The sequence below is a fragment of the Oncorhynchus keta genome, unplaced genomic scaffold (assembly GCF_023373465.1).
Source record: "Oncorhynchus keta strain PuntledgeMale-10-30-2019 unplaced genomic scaffold, Oket_V2 Un_contig_8483_pilon_pilon, whole genome shotgun sequence".
Lineage (NCBI taxonomy): Eukaryota > Metazoa > Chordata > Actinopteri > Salmoniformes > Salmonidae > Oncorhynchus > Oncorhynchus keta.
The window spans coordinates 22,928-41,800 of NW_026290076.1; the positions used below are offsets into that span (position 1 = coordinate 22,928).

Genomic DNA, 18,873 nt, shown 5'->3' on the forward strand with positions numbered 1-18,873 from the left:
TGGCAGCCATGTTTCTTCTTCTCGGTCCCTAGTAACCATGGCAGCCATGTTTCTTCTTCTCGGTCCCTAGTAACCATGGCAGCCATGTTTCTTCTTCTCGGTCCCTAGTAACCATGGCAGCCATGTTTCTTCTTCTCGGTCCCTAGTATCCATGGCAGCCATGTTTCTTCCTCTCAGTCCCTAGTAACCATGGTTGATATTTATTCTTCTCTCTCCTCAGTCCCTAGTAACCATGGTTGACATGTTTCTTCTTCTCTCTCCTCAGTCCCTAGTAACCATGGTTGATATTTATTCTTCTCTCTCCTCAGTCCCTAGTAACCATGGTTGACATGTTTCTTCTTCTCTCTCCTCAGTCCCCAGTAACCATGGCAGCCATGTTTCTTCTTCTCTGTCCTCAGTCCTGAGTAGCCATGGTTGACAAGAGCGAGGTGGTTCAGAAGGAGCTGGTCCAGAAGGCCAAGCTGGCGGAGCAGGCCGAGCGCTACGACGACATGGCGGCCTCCATGAAGGCTGTGACGGAGGAAGGCACCCAGTTGTCCAACGAGGAGCGGAACCTCCTCTCTGTGGCCTATAAGAACGTGGTGGGCGCTCGGCGTTCCTCCTGGAGGGTGGTGTCCAGCATCGAGCAGAAGACTGAGGGCAGCGAGAAGAAGCAGGCCATGGCCAAGGAGTACAGGGAGAAGATAGAGAAGGAACTGAAGGAGATCTGTAACGATGTGCTGGTAAGACGACTGGGGAAGGGGAGGTGCTCTCTCTCTCTCTCTCGGTGGCTTTGACCCACCGTGAGTTTTCATCCTTCAAAATGCCATATAATTTATTTTCCGCCAACCAGTTTGCCATGTCAATTTATTGACGAGAGGTGCTTCGACTGGGGCTCGTACCCAAACCTTGTCCCTCCCTCCCTCCCTCTTGAAATGATTGAGGTTTTCCTGCCTGCCTGGTTCTAGCCCTGGTCTGACAGGAATCAGCTCAGTGTAATTAGCTGTTAGCCAGTTCGTAGGGCCTCGTTCAGCTCGTTAGCTTTGGGATGTCTCTCTCTCACCCAGGGGATGTCTCTCTCTCACCCAGGGGATGTCTCTCTCTCACCCAGGGGATGTCTCTCTCTCTCTCTCACCCAGGGGATGTCTCTCTCTCTCTCTCACCCAGGGGATGTCTCTCTCTCTCTCTCACCCAGGGGATGTCTCTCTCTCTCTCACCCAGGGGATGTCTCTCTCTCTCTCACCCAGGGGATGTCTCTCTCTCTCTCTCACCCAGGGGATGTCTCTCTCTCTCTCTCACCCAGGGATGTCTCTCTCTCTCTCTCTCACCCAGGGGATGTCTCTCTCTCTCTCTCACCCAGGGGATGTCTCTCTCTCTCTCACCCAGGGGATGTCTCTCTCTCTCTCTCACCCAGGGATGTCTCTCTCTCTCACCCAGGGGATGTCTCTCTCTCTCACCCAGGGATGTCTCTCTCTCTCTCACCCAGGGGATGTCTCTCTCTCTCACCCAGGGATGTCTCTCTCTCTCTCACCCAGGGGATGTCTCTCTCTCTCTCTCACCCAGGGGATGTCTCTCTCTCTCTCACCCAGGGGATGTCTCTCTCTCTCACCCAGGGGATGTCTCTCTCTCTCACCCAGGGGATGTCTCTCTCTCTCTCACCCAGGGGATGTCTCTCTCTCTCTCTCACCCAGGGGATGTCTCTCTCTCTCTCTCACCCAGGGGATGTCTCTCTCTCTCTCTCTCTCTCACCCAGGGGATGTCTCTCTCTCTCTCTCTCACCCAGGGGATGTCTCTCTCTCTCTCTCTCACCCAGGGGATGTCTCTCTCTCTCTCTCTCACCCAGGGGATGTCTCTCTCTCTCTCTCTCACCCAGGGGATGTCTCTCTCTCTCTCTCACCCAGGGGATGTCTCTCTCTCTCACCCAGGGGATGTCTCTCTCTCTCTCTCTCACCCAGGGGATGTCTCTCTCTCTCTCTCTCTCTCTCTCACCCAGGGATCTCTCTCTCTCTCTCTCTCACCCAGGGATCTCTCTCTCTCTCTCACCCAGGGGATCTCTCTCACCCAGGGGATGTCTCTCTCTCTCCCCAGGGGATGTCTCTCTCTCTCTCTCTCTCCCCCAGGGGATGTCTCTCTCTCTCTCTCTCTCTCTCTCACCCAGGGGATGTCTCTCTCTCTCTCTCACCCAGGGGATGTCTCTCTCTCTCTCTCACCCAGGGATGTCTCTCTCTCTCTCTCTCACCCAGGGATGTCTCTCTCTCTCTCTCTCACCCAGGGGATGTCTCTCTCTCTCTCTCACCCAGGGGATGTCTCTCTCTCTCTCTCACCCAGGGGATGTCTCTCTCTCTCTCTCACCCAGGGATGTCTCTCTCTCTCTCTCACCCAGGGATGTCTCTCTCTCTCTCTCACCCAGGGGATGTCTCTCTCTCTCTCTCACCCAGGGATCTCTCTCTCTCTCTCACCCAGGGGATCTCTCTCTCTCTCACCCAGGGATCTCTCTCTCTCTCACCCAGGGATCTCTGTCTCTCTCTCTCTCTCTCTCACCCAGGGGATGTCTCTCTCTCTCTCTCTCTCACCCAGGGATCTCTGTCTCTCTCTCTCTCTCACCCAGGGGATCTCTGTCTCTCTCTCTCTCTCTCACCCAGGGATGTCTCTCTCTCTCTCTCTCTCACCCAGGGATGTCTCTCTCTCTCTCTCACCCAGGGATGTCTCTCTCTCTCTCTCACCCAGGGATGTCTCTCTCTCTCACCCAGGGGATGTCTCTCTCTCTCACCCAGGGGGTGTCTCTCTCTCTCACCCAGGGGGTGTCTCTCTCTCTCACCCAGGGGGTGTCTCTCTCTCTCACCCAGGGGGTGTCTCTCTCTCTCACCCAGGGGGTGTCTCTCTCTCTCACCCAGGGGGTGTCTCTCTCTCTCACCCAGGGGGTCTCTCTCTCTCTCACCCAGGGTGTCTCTCTCTCTCTCACCCAGGGGGTCTCTCTCTCTCTCACCCAGGGGGTCTCTCTCTCTCTCACCCAGGGGATGTCTCTCTCTCTCTCACCCAGGGGATGTCTCTCTCTCACCCACCCAGGGGATGTCTCTCTCTCACCCACCCAGGGGGTGTCTCTCTCTCACCCACCCAGGGGGTGTCTCTCTCTCACCCACCCAGGGGTGTCTCTCTCTCACTCACCCAGGGGATGTCTCTCTCTCTCTCACCCAGGTGGAGGGAGGTCTCTCTCTCTCTCACCCAGGGTGTGCCCCAAGGACCGAGTTCGGGGATCCACGTTCTAGATGAGTCAGTCATGTGGTTCTAGAGGAGTCGGGTGGTTCAGGGCATTACCCAGGAACCATGTTCTAGAGGAGTCCGGTGGTTCAGGGCATTACCCAGGAACCATGTTCAGGGCATTACCCAGGAACCATGTTCTTGACGAGTCAGGTGGTTCAGGGCATTACTGCCAAAGGTGCTTCAACAAAGTACTGAGTTAAGGGTCTGAATACTTATGTTATTGTAACATTTACGGTTTAATTTTAAGTTTTCATAAATCTCTAAACCTGTTTTTGCTTTGTCATTATGGAGTATTGAAATATAGATTGATGCATTTAAAAAAATCTATTTTAGAATAAGGCTCTAGCGTAACAACGTGGACAAAGTCAAGGGGTCTGAATACTTTCCGAATGCACTGTATGTAGAATATTGGCCTGTTGGAAACTACAACTCCCTACTACATCACACAGCTGGAAAGTACAACTCCCTACTACTACATCACACGGCTGGAAACTACAACTCCCTACTACTACATCACACGGCTGGAAACTACAACTCTCTACTACTACATCACACGGCTAGAAACTACAACTCTCTACTACATCACACGGCTAGAAACTACAACTCTCTACTACTACATCACGGCTGGAAACTACAACTCCCTACTACTACATCACACGGCTGGAAACTACAACTCTCTACTACGACATCACACGGCTAGAAACTACAACTCTACTACTACATCACACGGCTGAAAACTACAACTCCCTACTACTACTACATCACACAGCTGGAAACTACAACTCCCTACTACTACATCACACGGCTGGAAACTACAACTCCCTACTACTACATCACACGGCTGGAAACTACAACTCCCTACTACTACATCACACGGCTGGAAACTACAACTCCCTACTACTACATCACACGGCTAGAAACTACAACTCCCTACTACTACATCACACGGCTGGAAACTACAACTCCCTACTACTACATCACACGGCTAGAAACTACAACTCCCTACTACTACATCACACGGCTAGAAACTACAACTCCCTACTACTACATCACACGGCTGGAAACTACAACTCCCTACTACTACATCACACGGCTGGAAACTACAACTCCCTACTACTACTACATCACACGGCTGGAAACTACAACTCCCTACTACTACTACATCACACGGCTGGAAACTACAACTCCCTACTACTACATCACACGGCTAGATGTGATTTCCAGAGAAACTGGTACTGGGGGGGTCTAGACCTGCCTATACGATGTGAGGTGATACCTTTTGCAGAGCTGCAAATGGCGGTGCTGTAGACTAGAGCCAACAATTCACATGTAAATAACTGAGTGTGGTGGCTGGGTGTCTGATTTGCATATTTCTAACAACAACTTGTCTTCCGTCTGTGTCTCTCTACAGGGTCTTCTGAACCAGTTCCTCATCCCCAATGCTACTCCGGCCGAGAGCAAAGTGTTCTATTTGAAAATGAAAGGAGATTACTACCGCTACTTAGCCGAGGTGGCGGTTGGAGAGGAGAAAGCCGGTAAGCCATGTGATAAGTCCCTTTGTGCTAGCCAATCAGGTGTCTGTGTTGGGGAACAGGAAGACAGGTGTGTGTGGTCCACACCTCTGGAGGTAGACGTTTTGATATCAACCTTTTGTCACGTAATGGGCCGTCTACTTCTTTTATTTTGGGGGGACGTGACAGTCTTTTACGAATCAGGGTGACGGTACTTTAGACAGTGTTTCAGTCCTGAAGGATGTCTGGGGATGAATTGAATGAAATGAAATATTTTTAATATATCTGCCGTCTAGAAAATAACAATCATTGAGTCGTCGTCACGCCGTCGAAACAGAATCCTTCATATCTGGGAAAGAAACACAAACCAGCTTAAACACACTGCAAATGAATGTCAATGCATTTATTTATTTTCGGTGTCTTTTTGGACAGCTGATCGCATCGTTGTCCCCTTTTTTAAATAGAGGAGTTGCCGTTCTGCGTGCCTCCTTGTCGTTGGCTGAGTGGCTCAGTGCCTCCTTGTCGTTGGCTGAGTGGCTCAGTGCCTCCTTGTCGTTGGCTGAGTGGCTCAGTGCCTCCTTGTCGTTGGCTGAGTGGCTCAGTGCCTCCTTGTCGTTGGCTGAGTGGCTCGGTGCCTCCTTGTCGTTGGCTGAGTGGCTCAGTGCCTCCTTGTCGTTGGCTGAGTGGCTCAGTGCCTCCTTGTCGTTGGCTGAGTGGCTCAGTGCCTCCTTGTCGTTGGCTGAGTGGCTCAGTGCCTCCTTGTCGTTGGCTGAGTGGCTCAGTGCCTCCTTGTCGTTGGCTGAGTGGCTCGGTGCCTCCTTGTCGTTGGCTGAGTGGCTCGGTGCCTCCTTGTCGTTGGCTGAGTGGCTCGGTGCCTCCTTGTCGTTGGCTGAGTGGCTCGGTGCCTCCTTGTCGTTGGCTGAGTGGCTCGGTGCCTCCTTGTCGTTGGCTGAGTGGCTCGGTGCCTCCTTGTCGTTGGCTGAGTGGCTCAGTGCCTCCTTGTCGTTGGCTGAGTGGCTCAGTGCCTCCTTGTCGTTGGCTGAGTGGCTCAGTGCCTCCTTGTCGTTGGCAAAGGGAATCAAATAGTTGATTTCAGGGCCTCCTGGGTGGCTGGTTGGATACCACGCCATTCATGGAATTATTGTTTCAGTGGCCCGGTAACGGCTGGCTCAGCGGCCCGGTAACGGCTGGCTCAGCGGCCCGGTAACGGCTGGCTCAGCGGCCCGGTAACTGCTGGCTCAGCGGCCCGGTAACGGCTGGCTCAGCGGCCCGGTAACTGCTGGCTCAGCGGCCCGGTAACGGCTGGCTCAGCGGCCCGGTAACTGCTGGCTCAGCGGCCCGGTAACTGCTGGCTCAGCGGCCCGGTAACTGCTGGCTCAGCTGGGCCCGGTAACTGCTGGCTCAGCGGCCCGGTAACTGCTGGCTCAGCGGCCCGGTAACTGCTGGCTCAGCGGCCCGGTAACTGCTGGCTCAGCGGCCCGGTAACTGCTGGCTCAGCGGCCCGGTAACTGCTGGCTCAGCGGCCCGGAAACTGCTGGCTCAGCGGCCCGGAAACTGCTGGCTCAGCGGCCCGGTAACTGCTGGCTCAGCGGCCCGGTAACGGCTGGCTCAGCGGCTCAGCGGCCCGGTAACGGCTGGCTCAGCGGCCCTGGTAACGGCTGGCTCAGCGGCCCGGTAGCGGCTGGCTCAGCGGCCCGGTAGCGGTGGGCCACTCGGAGAGAGAGAGAGAGAGGGGAAGAGAAAGGTGTGGCCTGTTTACTTTGTGTTGCAGCAGTAGAGCTGTGGCCCTCTGGTTGATCCAGAGCTTTAGGTTTTCTATAAACCTTACTACGTGGTGATGCCACGCCCAGGAAACTGACCTCATTGGGCCCTCTGATACATAAGGGTGTGTCCTACATAATCCTAGTGTTATTCATAGGAGTCATAGCGGGGTCATTAGGGTTAGGTGTGTTCATAGGAGTCATAGAGGGGTCATTAGGGTTAGGTGTGTTATTCATAAGAGTCATAGCGGGGTCATTAGGGTTAGGTGTGTTATTCATAGGTAGGAGTCATAGAGGGGTCATTAGGGTTAGGTGTGTTATTCATAGGAGTCATAGCGGGGTCATTAGGGTTAGGTTTGTTATTCATAGGAGTCATATCGGGGTCATTAGGGTTAGGTGTGTTCATAGGAGTCATAGCGGGATCATTAGGGTTAGGTGTGTTGTTTATAGGAGTCATAGCAGGGTCATTAGGGTTAGGTGTGTTGTTCATAGGAGTCATAGCGGGATCATTAGGGTTAGGTGTGTTGTTCATAGGAGTCATAGCGGGGTCATTAGGGTTAGGTGTGTTATTCATGGGGTCATTAGGGTTAGGTGTGTTATTCATAGGGTCATAGCGGGGTCATTAGGGTTAGGTGTGTTATTCATAGGGTCATAGCGGGGTCGTTAGGGTTAGGGGTGTTATTCATAGGAGTCATAGCGGGGTCATTAGGGTTAGGTGTGTTATTCATAGGAGTAACAGTTAACATTATCAGCTCCAATGATCCTCTAAAGGAAAGAAGTACAGTAGATTCCTAATGGGTTGTGGGGTCAGTTAACATTATCACCACCAAGCCAGCTCCAATGATCCTCTAAAGCACATATGTCAGAGTCAAGGCCCGCGGGCCACATCCGGCCCGCGAGAAGGTTTTTACGGCCCCTGGGATGATCTTGATTTATTATTAGAACCGGCCCGCAGACCGCAGCAAGCCGGCAGCCCGCAGATCTTTTACACGCACCAATACTACATTTCCCACAATGCAACGGTGACGCACCGAGCAGTAGGCTGCTTCATTTCAATATTTATTGGCACAGCAGTTGTCAGCATCACAGTAAAATTAACTTTCAGATACCCATCAAAAATGGCAAAACGGAAGGTGGACACTGAGAACCGGGGTTTCAAACAAGGTGGGAGTCGGAGTATTTGTTCACGGAGGTAGCTGGAAAACCTGTGTGTCTTCTGTGTGGAGAAAGTGTGGCGGTACTGAAAGAGTATAATCTGAGACGACATTATGAAACGAAACACGCGGACAAAAACAAGAATATGGACATGGAACAAAGGCTACAAAAGGCAGAGGAATTAAAACGAGGCCTCAAATCTCGACAGGCTCTGTTCAAAAAAGCCAAATCACAAGGCCAGGCTGCTGTCAAGGCCAGTTTTATTTTGGCAGAAGAGATCGCTAAATCAGCCCGGCCATTTACGGAGGGGATTTCATCAAAAACTGCATGATTAAAGTTTGTGACGAAGTTTGCCCAGAAAAAAGGCAACTCTTTTTAAATGTGAGTCTGAGCAGAAACACCATTGCCGAGAGAGTAGACCAGTTGTCCATCAATCTAAAAGAGCAGCTTGTGAAAAAGGGAAAAGATTTCATTGCATATTCCTTGGCTGTGGATGAGAGCACCGACATTTCTGACATTGCCCAGTTGTCAATTTTCATCCGCGGAGTGGACTCCAGCCTAAGCGTGACAGAGGAGTTTTTGGCTTTACGTCCTATGCATGGCACAACTACGGGGCATGATTTGTATGAAGAGGTGTCAAGATGTGTAAATGAGATGGAGCTGCCTTGGGAAAAACTCGTGGGTTTGACAACCGACGGAGCACCTGCGATGTGTGGACACAGGAGCGGACTGGTGGCGAAGATACGGGAAAAGATGCAAGAGGAAAACGCGACAGGTGAGCTGACAGCTTATCATTGTATCATACACCAGGAAGCGTTGTGCGGTAAAGCCTTGAAAATGGAGCATGTAATGAGCATCATCACGCGCACAGTTAACTTTATCAGAGCCAAAGGTTTGAATCACCGCCAGTTCAAGGCATTTCTGACGGAGTTAGAAACGGAGCATGGTGATTTGCCTTATCACACAGAGGTGCGATGGCTAAGCCAGGGAAAGGTGCTTCAAAGATGTTTCGAGCTTCGTGAGGAGATTTGTCTGTTCTTGGACAGCAAAGGGAAAGACACAACACAACTCCGAGACGAAATGTTTCTGTGTGAAATGGCTTTTCTGTGTGACATTACGAGTCATCTGAATGCAATGAACTTGCAGCTGCAGGGTCGGGATCGTGTCATCTCTGATATGTACAGTACAGTGAAGGCATTTAAAACCAAACTGACTCTGTGGGAGACGCAGATGCGGAAAGAAAATTTGAGCCACTTTCCCAGCTGCCAGACCATGAAAGAGAAGCTCTCTACCAGTGCGTTCCCGAGCGCACAGTTGGCTGATAAAATAGGTATGCTTGCCGCTGACTTTCGACGCCGATTTGCTGACTTTGAAGCACAAAAAAGCAGGTTGGAACTGCTCGGTAACCCATTTGCTGTTGACGTGGAAAGCTCACCACCAAACCTCCAAATGGAGTTGATTGACCTCCAATGCAATGATGCACTGAGGGCAAAATATGCGGCAGTGGGTGCTGCGGAGTTCGCCCGTTTCCTCCCCGACACAATGCCCCAGCTGCGCATCCAGGCTGCTCAAACGTTGTCTATGTTTGGCAGCACATACCTGTGTGAACAACTGTTTTCTTTGATGAACTTGAACAAAACATCACACAGAAGTCGACTTACTGCTGAACACCTCCACTCAATTCTGAGGATTTCCTCAGCTCAGAGCCTTACCCCGAACATTGATGAACTTGTGGAAAAGATGGGACACCACCAAGTATCACCCTCAACCTCAAACAAGTGAACATTACTGTGCAATCACATATTTAGAGTTTTTACTCAGTTCAAGTTTAAAAGTTAAAGTTTAATATTTGTTTTCACTGCATGTTACTTCTCCTTAAACAAAGTGTTGTTTTTGATTAATAGATTTTTGCACTTTATTTTATTGTATTTCAATCCAATTATATTTTAAAAATATTTCAGTTGAGTGGATGATAGAAAATTGCTATTATTGTTTTTTTCTTTGAAGTAAATTTAGCCCACTTTTGCTAAAATAGAAAATATAGGCTACTGATGGTGCCTTGAATACCGGTTTCTTTCATTTAATGTTCATGTTATGGGGATTTTTATATAAAGGAAATTTGTCTTTTGTGTCTGTTGAAAATTAAAGATTACTGACAGAGCCATAAGAAAATATTGCTTTATTTATCTGATCATATTGGAATATATTTGTTAGGTTTTCAGTAGGTTCAATTAGGTTCACTAGACTATATGCGTCATTTAAAAATTTTCAATGAACATTCGAACAGTCCGGCCCTCGGCTTGTAGCTACATTTTTTATTTGGCCCTCCGTCCATTTGACTTTGACACCCCTGCTCTAAAGGAAAGAAGTACAGTAGATTCCTAATGGGTTGTGGGGTCAGTTAACATTATCACCACCAAGCCAGCTCCAATGATCCTCTAAAGGAAAGAAGTACAGTAGATTCCTAATGGGTTGTGGGGTGACTGAAGGAAGCTGTGAGGGAGGCTGGTTCTATTGACTACAGGAAGCTGTGAGGGTGGCTGGTTCTAGTGACTGAAGGAAGCTGTGAGGGAGGCTGATTCTAGTGACTGAAGGAAGCTGTGAGGGAGGCTGATTCTAGTGACTGAAGGAAGCTGAGGGAGGCTGGTTCTAGTGACTGAAGGAAGCTGTGAGGGAGGCTGGTTCTAGTGACTGAAGGAAGCTGTGAGGGAGGCTGGTTCTAGTGACTGAAGGAAGCTGTGAGGGAGGCTGGTTCTAGTGACTACAGGAAGCTGTGAGGGAGGCTGGTTCTAGTGACTACAGGAAGCTGTGAGGAGGCTGGTTCTAGTGACTACAGGAAGCTGTGAGGGAGGCTGGTTCTAGTGACTGAAGGAAGCTGTGAGGGAGGCTGGTTCTAGTGACTACAGGAAGCTGTGGGGAGGCTGGTTCTAGTGACTGAAGGAAGCCGTGAGGGAGGCTAGTTCTAGTGACTACAGGAAGCTGTGAGGGAGGCTGGTTCTAGTGACTACAGGAAGCTGTGAGGGAGGCTGGTTCTAGTGACTGAAGGACGCTGTGAGGAGGCTGGTTCTAGTGACTACAGGAAGCTGTGAGGGAGGCTGGTTCTAGTGACTGAAGGAAGCCGTGAGGGAGGCTAGTTCTAGTGACTACAGGAAGCTGTGAGGGAGGCTGGTTCTATTGACTGCAGGAAGCTGTGAGGGAGACCAGTAGATGCTAATCAGAGAGATTGTGTGAACAGGAAGTTAAAGCAGGGCTCGGTTCCTCTTCGTGTCAGTCAACTGTGTTGAGCTGCACAGTGGAAGACGTCGTCTAGTCTCCACCTCTCTGGAACTGGCACAGGAAGTAGACCTTAACTTAATGCTCCTCGAAGGCCCACGGTCCCGCCCACCTTTACCACGACAACCATTGTGATAACGTTATCTCTTTCACTCACTGCCTACAGACGTTACCTCCAGCCCACAACATGCCAGGATTTTCTTGCTCTTTAGTTTTTCAAGTTGTATTTTTTTTGGCGGGGGTTATAATTTCTAATCTTAAAGCCTGAACACTGTCTGAAATAAGAGTTATTAATCAAAATGACTGTTGCTGTTATCCCCTTAAAGAGATGTATTTAAAGTAGTATATTTCTAATCTTCCTCTTCCTCTCTCCAGCCATCATCGGTAACTCCCAGGAGGCCTATAAGGATGCGTTTGAGATCAGCAAGAAGGACATGCAACCCACCCACCCGATTCGTCTGGGCCTGGCTCTCAACTTCTCTGTCTTCTACTACGAGATCCTCAACTCCCCGAGCAGGCCTGCAAACTGGCCAAGACGGTATGTGGTTATGAGCCCGTCCAAGATGGCCGCTTGATGATGAGGTTGACAGTCCTGATAGGGCAGAGAGTCTCGACTGGTGGGTTGTTTTCAAAGGGTCGTCGGTGCCTGAGTTAGAAGAGAAGAAGAAAAGATTGGACTGAAGTGACCCCGTGAAATGTGGGCCTTTATACCTGGGGTCACTGCTCTAGGCCTTTATACATGGGGTCACTGCTCTAGGGCCTTTATACACGGGGTCACTGCTCTAGGGTCTTTATACCTGGGGTCACTGGGGTCACTGCTCTAGGGCCTTTATACCTGGGGTCACTGCTCTAGGGCCTTTATACCTGGGGTCACTGCTCTAGGGCCTTTATACATGGGGGTCACTGCTCTATGGGGGCCTTTATACCTGGGGGTCACTGCTCTAGGGCCTTTATACCTGGGGTCACTGCTCTAGGGCCTTTATACATGGGGTCACTGCTCTAGGGCCTTTATACCTGGGGTCACTGCTCTAGGGTCTTTATACCTGGGGTCACTGCTCTAGGGTCTTTATACATGGGGTCACTGCTCTAGGGCCTTTATACATGGGGTCACTGGGGTCACTGCTCTAGGGTCTTTATACCTGGGGTCACTGCTCTAGGGCCTTTATACCTGGGGTCACTGCTCTAGGGCCTTTATACATGGGGGTCACTGCTCTAGGGCCTTTATACCTGGGGTCACTGCTCTAGGGTCTTTATACATGGGGTCACTGCTCTAGGGCCTTTATACATGGGGTCACTGCTCTAGGGTCTCTATACCTGGGCTCACTGCTCTAGGGCCTTTATACCTCGGGTCACTGCTCTAGGGTCTTTATACATGGGGTGCTCTAGGGCCTTTATACATGGGGGTCACTGCTCTAGGGTCTTTATACATGGGGTCACTGCTCTAGGGTCTTTATACATGGGGTCACTGCTCTAGGGTCTTTATACATGGGGTCACTGCTCTAGGGCCTTTATACATGGGGTCACTGCTCTAGGGTCTTTATACATGGGGTCACTGCTCTAGGGTCTTTATACATGGGGTCACTGGGGTCACTGCTCTAGGGTCTTTATACCTGGGGTCACTGCTCTAGGGCCTTTATACCTGGGGTCACTGCTCTAGGGCCTTTATACATGGGGTCACTGCTCTAGGGTCTTTATACATGGGGTCACTGCTCTAGGGTCTTTATACATGGGGTCACTGCTCTAGGGCCTTTATACATGGGGTCACTGCTCTAGGGCCTTTATACATGGGGTCACTGCTCTAGGGCCTTTATACATGGGGTCACTGCTCTAGGGCCTTTATACATGGGGTCACTGCTCTAGGGTCTTTATACGTGGGGCCACTGGGGTCACTGCTCTAGGGTCTTTATACATGGGGTCACTGCTCTAGGGCCTTTATACCTGGGGTCACTGCTCTAGAGCCTTTATACATGGGGGTCACTGCTCTAGGGCCTTTATACATGGGGGTCACTGCTCTAGGGCCTTTATACCTGGGGTCACTGCTCTAGGGCCTTTATACATGGGGTCACTGCTCTAGGGCCTTTATACATGGGGTCACTGGGGTCACTGCTCTAGGGTCTTTATACCTGGGGTCACTGCTCTAGAGCCTTTATACATGGGGTCACTGCTCTAGGGCCTTTATACCTGGGGTCACTGCTCTAGGGCCTTTATACCTGGGGTCACTGCTCTAGGGTCTTTATACATGGGGTCACTGCTCTAGGGCCTTTATACCTGGGGTCACTGCTCTAGGGTCTTTATACATGGGGTCACTGCTCTAGGGCCTTTATACATGGGGGTCACTGCTCTAGGGTCTTTATACATGGGGTCACTGCTCTAGGGCCTTTATACATGGGGTCACTGCTCTAGGGCCTTTATACATGGGGTCACTGCTCTAGGGCCTTTATACATGGGGGTCACTGCTCTAGGGCCTTTATACCTGGGGTCACTGCTCTAGGGTCTTTATACATGGGGTCACTGCTCTAGGGCCTTTATACATGGGGTCACTGCTCTAGGGCCTTTATACCTGGGGTCACTACTCTAGGGTCTTTATACATGGAATCACTGCTCTAGGGTCTTTATACATGGGGTCATTACTCTAGGGTCTTTATACATGGGGTCACTACTCTAGGGTCTTTATACCAGGGGTCACTGGGGTCACTGCTCTAGGGTCTTTATACATGGGGTCACTGCTCTAGGGTCTTTATACATGGGGTCACTGCTCTAGGGCCTTTATCCATGGGGTCACTGCTCTAGGGCCTTTATACATGGGGTCACTGCTCTAGGGCCTTTATACCTGGGGTCACTGGGGTCACTGCTCTAGGGCCTTTATACATGGGGTCACTGCTCTAGGGCCTTTATACATGGGGTCACTGTTCTAGGGTTTTTATATCTGGGGTCACTGCTCTAGGGCCTTTATACCTGGGGTCACTGGGGTCACTGCTCTAGGGCCTTTATACATGGTCACTGCTCTGGGGCCTTTATACCTGGGGTCACTGCTCTAGGGCCTTTATACATGGGGTCACTGCTCTAGGGCCTTTATACATGGGGTCACTGCTCTAGGGCCTTTATACATGGGGTCACTGCTCTAGGGCCTTTATACATGGGGTCACTGCTCTAGGGCCTTTATACATGGGGTCACTGCTCTAGGGCCTTTATACCTGGGGTCACTGCTCTAGGGCCTTTATACCTGGGGTCACTGCTCTAGGGCCTTTATACCTGGGGTCACTGCTCTAGGGCCTTTATACCTGGGGTCACTGCTCTAGGGCCTTTATACTGGTGCACCTTGTGCTGGGGGACAATAAAAGGCCACTCTAAAATTTGCAGTTTTGTCACAAAACATAATTTAATGTACATTTCTCTACCATAAGCCGCCTCCAACGTCGTCTTAGAACATGTTTGCTGTACGTCCAACCGGCCTCACATCCACAGACCACGTGTTACCAGGTCCTGGGTTGGCTTGGTAACACGTGGTCTGTGGATGTGGAGGTCCTGGGTTGGCATGGTAACACGTGGTCTGTGGATGTGGAGGTCCTGGGTTGGCATGGTAACACGTGGTCTGTGGATGTGGAGGTCCTGGGTTGGTGTGGTAACACGTGGTCTGTGGATGTGGAGGTCCTGGGTTGGCATGGTAACACGTGGTCTGTGGATGTGGAGGTCCTGGGTTGGCTTGGTAACATGTGGTCTGCGGTTGTGGAGGTCCTGGGTTGGCGTGGTAACACGTGGTCTGCGGTTGTGGAGGTCCTGGGTTGGCATGGTAACACGTGGTCTGGATGTGGAGGTCCTGGGTTGGCGTGGTAACACGTGGTCTGTGGAGGTCCTGGGTTGGCGTGGTAACACGTGGTCTGTGGATGTGGAGGTCCTGGGTTGGCGTGGTAACACGTGGTCTGTGGATGTGGAGGTCCTGGGTTGGCGTGGTAACACGTGGTCTGCGGATGTGGAGGTCCTGGGTTGGCATGGTAACACGTGGTCTGCGGTTGTGAGGCCGGTTGGACGTACAGCAAACATGTTCTAAGACGACGTTAACTTTCATTCTGAAATAACTTCATATTTCTGAGTTTGTCAGATATTAGTTCAGAAACATTTGAAATTGGTATGGGAGTTAACTGGCTGCTTGTCAAAGGTAGATAACTGCTCTATTTATTTTATTTTAGTCAAATTAACCAAACTTTCACAATTACTGGCTAATTAATTTGATTGTGCTTTGTGAAGCACCCAGTTTCTGTCCACACGTCGCCCTGTCACCTACAGGAGAACCTGATGAACGACATGAGGGCCTATCAGAGTAGAGGTGAGAAGGTTCTAGCTAAGCGCGTGACCCCTCTCTTCCTTCCAGATTTTAATGTCCCGTGACCAAGTAACGGTGAGAGATGCCTTTCTCTCCAGCTCCAAACCCAACAAATACGCAGTCATCCAATATGAAATGTTTTTTTTATTTTTTTATGTTCTGTTTTCCTTCAGGCTTTCGACGACGCCATTGCAGAACTGGATTCTCTGAGCGAAGACTCCTACAAAGACAGCACCTTGATCATGCAGCTACTGAGAGACAACTTGACAGTAAGTGTCGTGTAATAAAATCGTAGTTCCCTGTTGTCACTGGGTTGACTTATGATGTCGGAGAGTCACTGGTGTCTCTCTCTCCGTTTTTGTTTTGTGGTCACACATTCCTGAGACGAAGGTAGAGGTGCTACTTAACCTGTCTACTCAGTAGGAACAAATATGAAAACGTATGCACTCTGCTCACTACTGTAGAGAGTCTGCTAAATGACTCACTACTGTAGAGAGTCTGCTAAATGACTCACTACTGTAGAGAGTCTGCTAAATGACTCACTACTGTAGAGAGTCTGCTAAATGACTCATTGCTGTTAGTGGCTCTGGATCAGAGAGTCTGCTAAATGACTCACTACTGTAGAGAGTCTGCTAAATGACTCACTACTGTAGAGAGTCTGCTAAATGACTCACTGCTGTTAGTGGTTCTGGATCAGAGAGTCTGCTAAATGACTCACTACTGTTAGTGTCTCTGGATCAGAGAGTCTGCTAAATGACTCACTACTGTTAGTGTCTCTGGATCAGAGAGTCTGCTAAATGACTCACTACTGTAAGTGTCTCTGGATCAGAGAGTCTGCTAAATGACTCACTACTGTAGAGTCTGCTAAATGACTCACTACTGTAAGTGTCTCTGGATCAGAGAGTCTGCTAAATGACTCACTACTGTAAGTGTCTCTGGATCAGAGATTCTGCTAAATGACTCACTGCTGTTAGTGGCTCTGGATCAGAGTCTGCTAAATGACTCACTACTGTTAGTGGTTCTGGATCAGAGAGTCTGTTAAATGACTCACTACTGTAGAGAGTCTGTTAAATGACTCACTACTGTAAGTGTCTCTGGATCAGAGAGTCTGCTAAATGACTCACTACTGTTAGTGGCTCTGGATAAGAGAGTCTGCTAAATGACTCACTACTGTAGTGACTCTGGATCAGAGAGTCTGCTAAATGACTCACTACTGTAGTGACTCTGGATAAGAGAGTCTGCTAAATGACTCACTACTGTAGTGACTCTGGATAAGAGAGTCTGCTAAATGACTCACTACTGTAGTGTCTCTGGATCAGAGAGTCTGCTAAATGACTCACTACTGTAGAGAGTCTGCTAAATGACTCACTACTGTTAGTGGTTCTGGATCAGAGAGTCTGCTAAATGACTCACTACTGTTAGTGGTTCTGGATCAGAGAGTCTGCTAAATGACTCACTACTGTTAGTGGTTCTGGATCAGAGAGTCTGCTAAATGACTCACTACTGTTAGTGGTTCTGGATCAGAGAGTCTGCTAAATGACTCACTACTGTTAGTGGTTCTGGATCAGAGAGTCTGCTAAATGACTCACTACTGTTAGTGGCTCTGAATCAGAGAGTCTGCTAAATGACTCACTACTGTTAGTGGTTCTGGATCAGAGAGTCTGCTAAATGACTCACTACTGTTAGTGGTTCTGGATCAGAGAGTCTGCTAAATGACTAGAATGTAGAATGAGTGAATGTCCTCAGTCCGAGGACAGCTCTACTGACATGTAATGTGAATGTTGACCTACAGTCTTTTTTTAACATGTTAATCGCTGTCTCTCATCTCTGTCCTCTCTCTCTCATCTCTGTCTCTCTCTCATCTCTGTCCTCTCTCTCTGTCCCTCTCTCTCTGTCCTCTCTCTCTGTCCTCTCTCTGTCTCTCTGTCCTCTGTCCTCTCTCTGTCCTCTCTCTCTGTCCTCTCTCTGTCCTCTCTCTGTCTCTCTGTCCTCTCTCTGTCCTCTCATCTCTGTCCTCTCATCTCTGTCTGTCCTCTCATCTCTGTCTGTCCTCTCATCTCTGTCTGTCCTCTCTGTCTGTCCTCTCTCTCTGTCCTCTCTCTCTGTCCTCTCTCTCTGTCCTCTCTCTCTGTCCTCTCTCTCTGTCCTCTCTCTCTGTCCTCTCTCTCTGTCCTCTCTCTCTGTCCTCTCTCTCTGTCCTCTCTCTCTGTCCTCTCTCTCATCTCTGTAGCTGTGGACCTCAGACAACCAGGGAGATGGAGAGGATGCTGAGGAGGGTAGAGACTGACCTGGTTCCTGTTCCCTGGTCTGTCTGTCTGACTGACTGTCATCATCCTCTATCTATCAACACTGAGACAGACAGACTGACCACCTCATCCTGCCCAACGCTTCTCTTTAGTTCTGTCTGTCACGTCGTCTCACACCTCCATACGTTTACTCTTCTTTCGGGAATCATTGTGGGGGGGGTTTCATTCCAGGACTTGGTTGTGGGGGGGGTTTCGTTCCAGGACTTGGTTGTAGGAGGGGTTGCTTTCCAGGACTTGGTTGTGGGAGGGGTTTCATTCCAGGACTTGGTTGTGGGAGGGGTTTCATTCCAGGACTTGGTTGTGGGGGGTTTCATTCCAGGACTTGGTTGTGGGAGGGGTTGCTTTCCAGGACTTGGTTGTGGGGGGTTTGGGACGTATATTATGGTATGTTGGGGTGAGGGACTTGTCTACTGAGCGTATAATTATTTGTGGGCGGAGCAACAGGGTGTTACATGTAGTTCTCAACTCATGCAATGTGGCAAGTTCAGGTTGGGAATTAACCTGGTCTAGTCCTCTACCTGTGTTCAGGTTGGGAATTAACCTGGTCTAGTCCTCTACCTGTGTTCAGGTTGGGAATTAACCTGGTCTAGTTCTACCTGTGTTCAGGTTGGGAATTAACCTGGTCTAGTCCTCTACCTGTGTTCAGGTTGGGAATTAACCTGGTCTAACCTGTGTTCAGGTTGGGAATTAACCTGGTCTAGTCCCTCTACCTGTGTTCAGGCTAAATTAACCTGGTCTAGTCCTCTACCTGTGTTCTGGTCTAGGTTGGGAATTACCTGGTCTAGTCCTCTACCTGTGTTCAGGTTGGGAATTAACCTGGTCTAGTCCTCTACCTGTGTTCAGGTTGGGAATTAACCTGGTCTAGTCCTCTACCTGTGTTCAGGTTGGGTCTGGTCTAGTCCTCTACCTGTGTTCAGGTTGGGAATTAACCTGGTCTAGTCCTCTACCTGTGTTCAGGTTGGGAATTAACCTGGTCTATCAGTTCTGGAATGAACCTGGTCTAGTCCTCTACCTGTGTTCAGGTTGGGAATTAACCTGGTCTAGTCCTCTACCTGTGTTCAGGTTGGGAATTAACCTGGTCTAGTCCTCTACCTGTGTTCAGGTTGGGAATTAACCTGGTCTAGTCCTCTACCTGTGTTCAGGTTGGGAATTAACCTGGTCTAGTCCTCAGGTTGGGAATTAACCTGTGTTCTACCTGGTTCAGGTTGGAATTAACCTGGTCTAGTCCTCTGAACCTGGTCTGTTCAGGTTGGGAATTAACCTGGTCTAGTCCTCTACCTGTGTTCAGGTTGGGAATTAACCTGGTC

General features: G+C 49.9%; 2 long non-coding RNA genes and 1 pseudogene across 4 annotated transcripts; 1 reads left to right on the top strand and 2 right to left on the bottom strand.

The window, feature by feature from the left end:
* Positions 1 to 374: 374 nt before the first annotated feature.
* Positions 375 to 17,792, top strand: LOC127926842 (14-3-3 protein beta/alpha-A-like; annotated as a pseudogene).
* On the bottom strand, positions 11,490 to 14,109 carry LOC127926844 (uncharacterized). Its single transcript, XR_008125207.1, has 4 exons — positions 13,989 to 14,109; positions 13,092 to 13,769; positions 11,896 to 11,982; positions 11,490 to 11,650 (listed from the first exon to the last, which is right to left on the bottom strand). It is a non-coding gene; the product is annotated as an uncharacterized LOC127926844 (long non-coding RNA).
* A 133-nt stretch (positions 17,793 to 17,925) lies between the features above and the next one.
* Positions 17,926 to 18,711, bottom strand: LOC127926843 (uncharacterized). 3 transcript variants are annotated; one of them, XR_008125205.1, is made up of 4 exons: positions 18,474 to 18,542; positions 18,343 to 18,439; positions 18,163 to 18,225; positions 17,926 to 18,124 (listed from the first exon to the last, which is right to left on the bottom strand). It is a non-coding gene; the product is annotated as an uncharacterized LOC127926843 (long non-coding RNA). The 3 variants fall into 3 exon arrangements; XR_008125204.1 differs by lacking the exon at positions 18,474 to 18,542 and adding an exon at positions 18,562 to 18,711 and having other exon boundaries at positions 17,937 to 18,124; positions 18,343 to 18,422; XR_008125206.1 differs by lacking the exons at positions 18,163 to 18,225; positions 18,474 to 18,542 and adding an exon at positions 18,562 to 18,711 and having other exon boundaries at positions 17,946 to 18,147; positions 18,343 to 18,422.
* Positions 18,712 to 18,873: the final 162 nt, after the last annotated feature.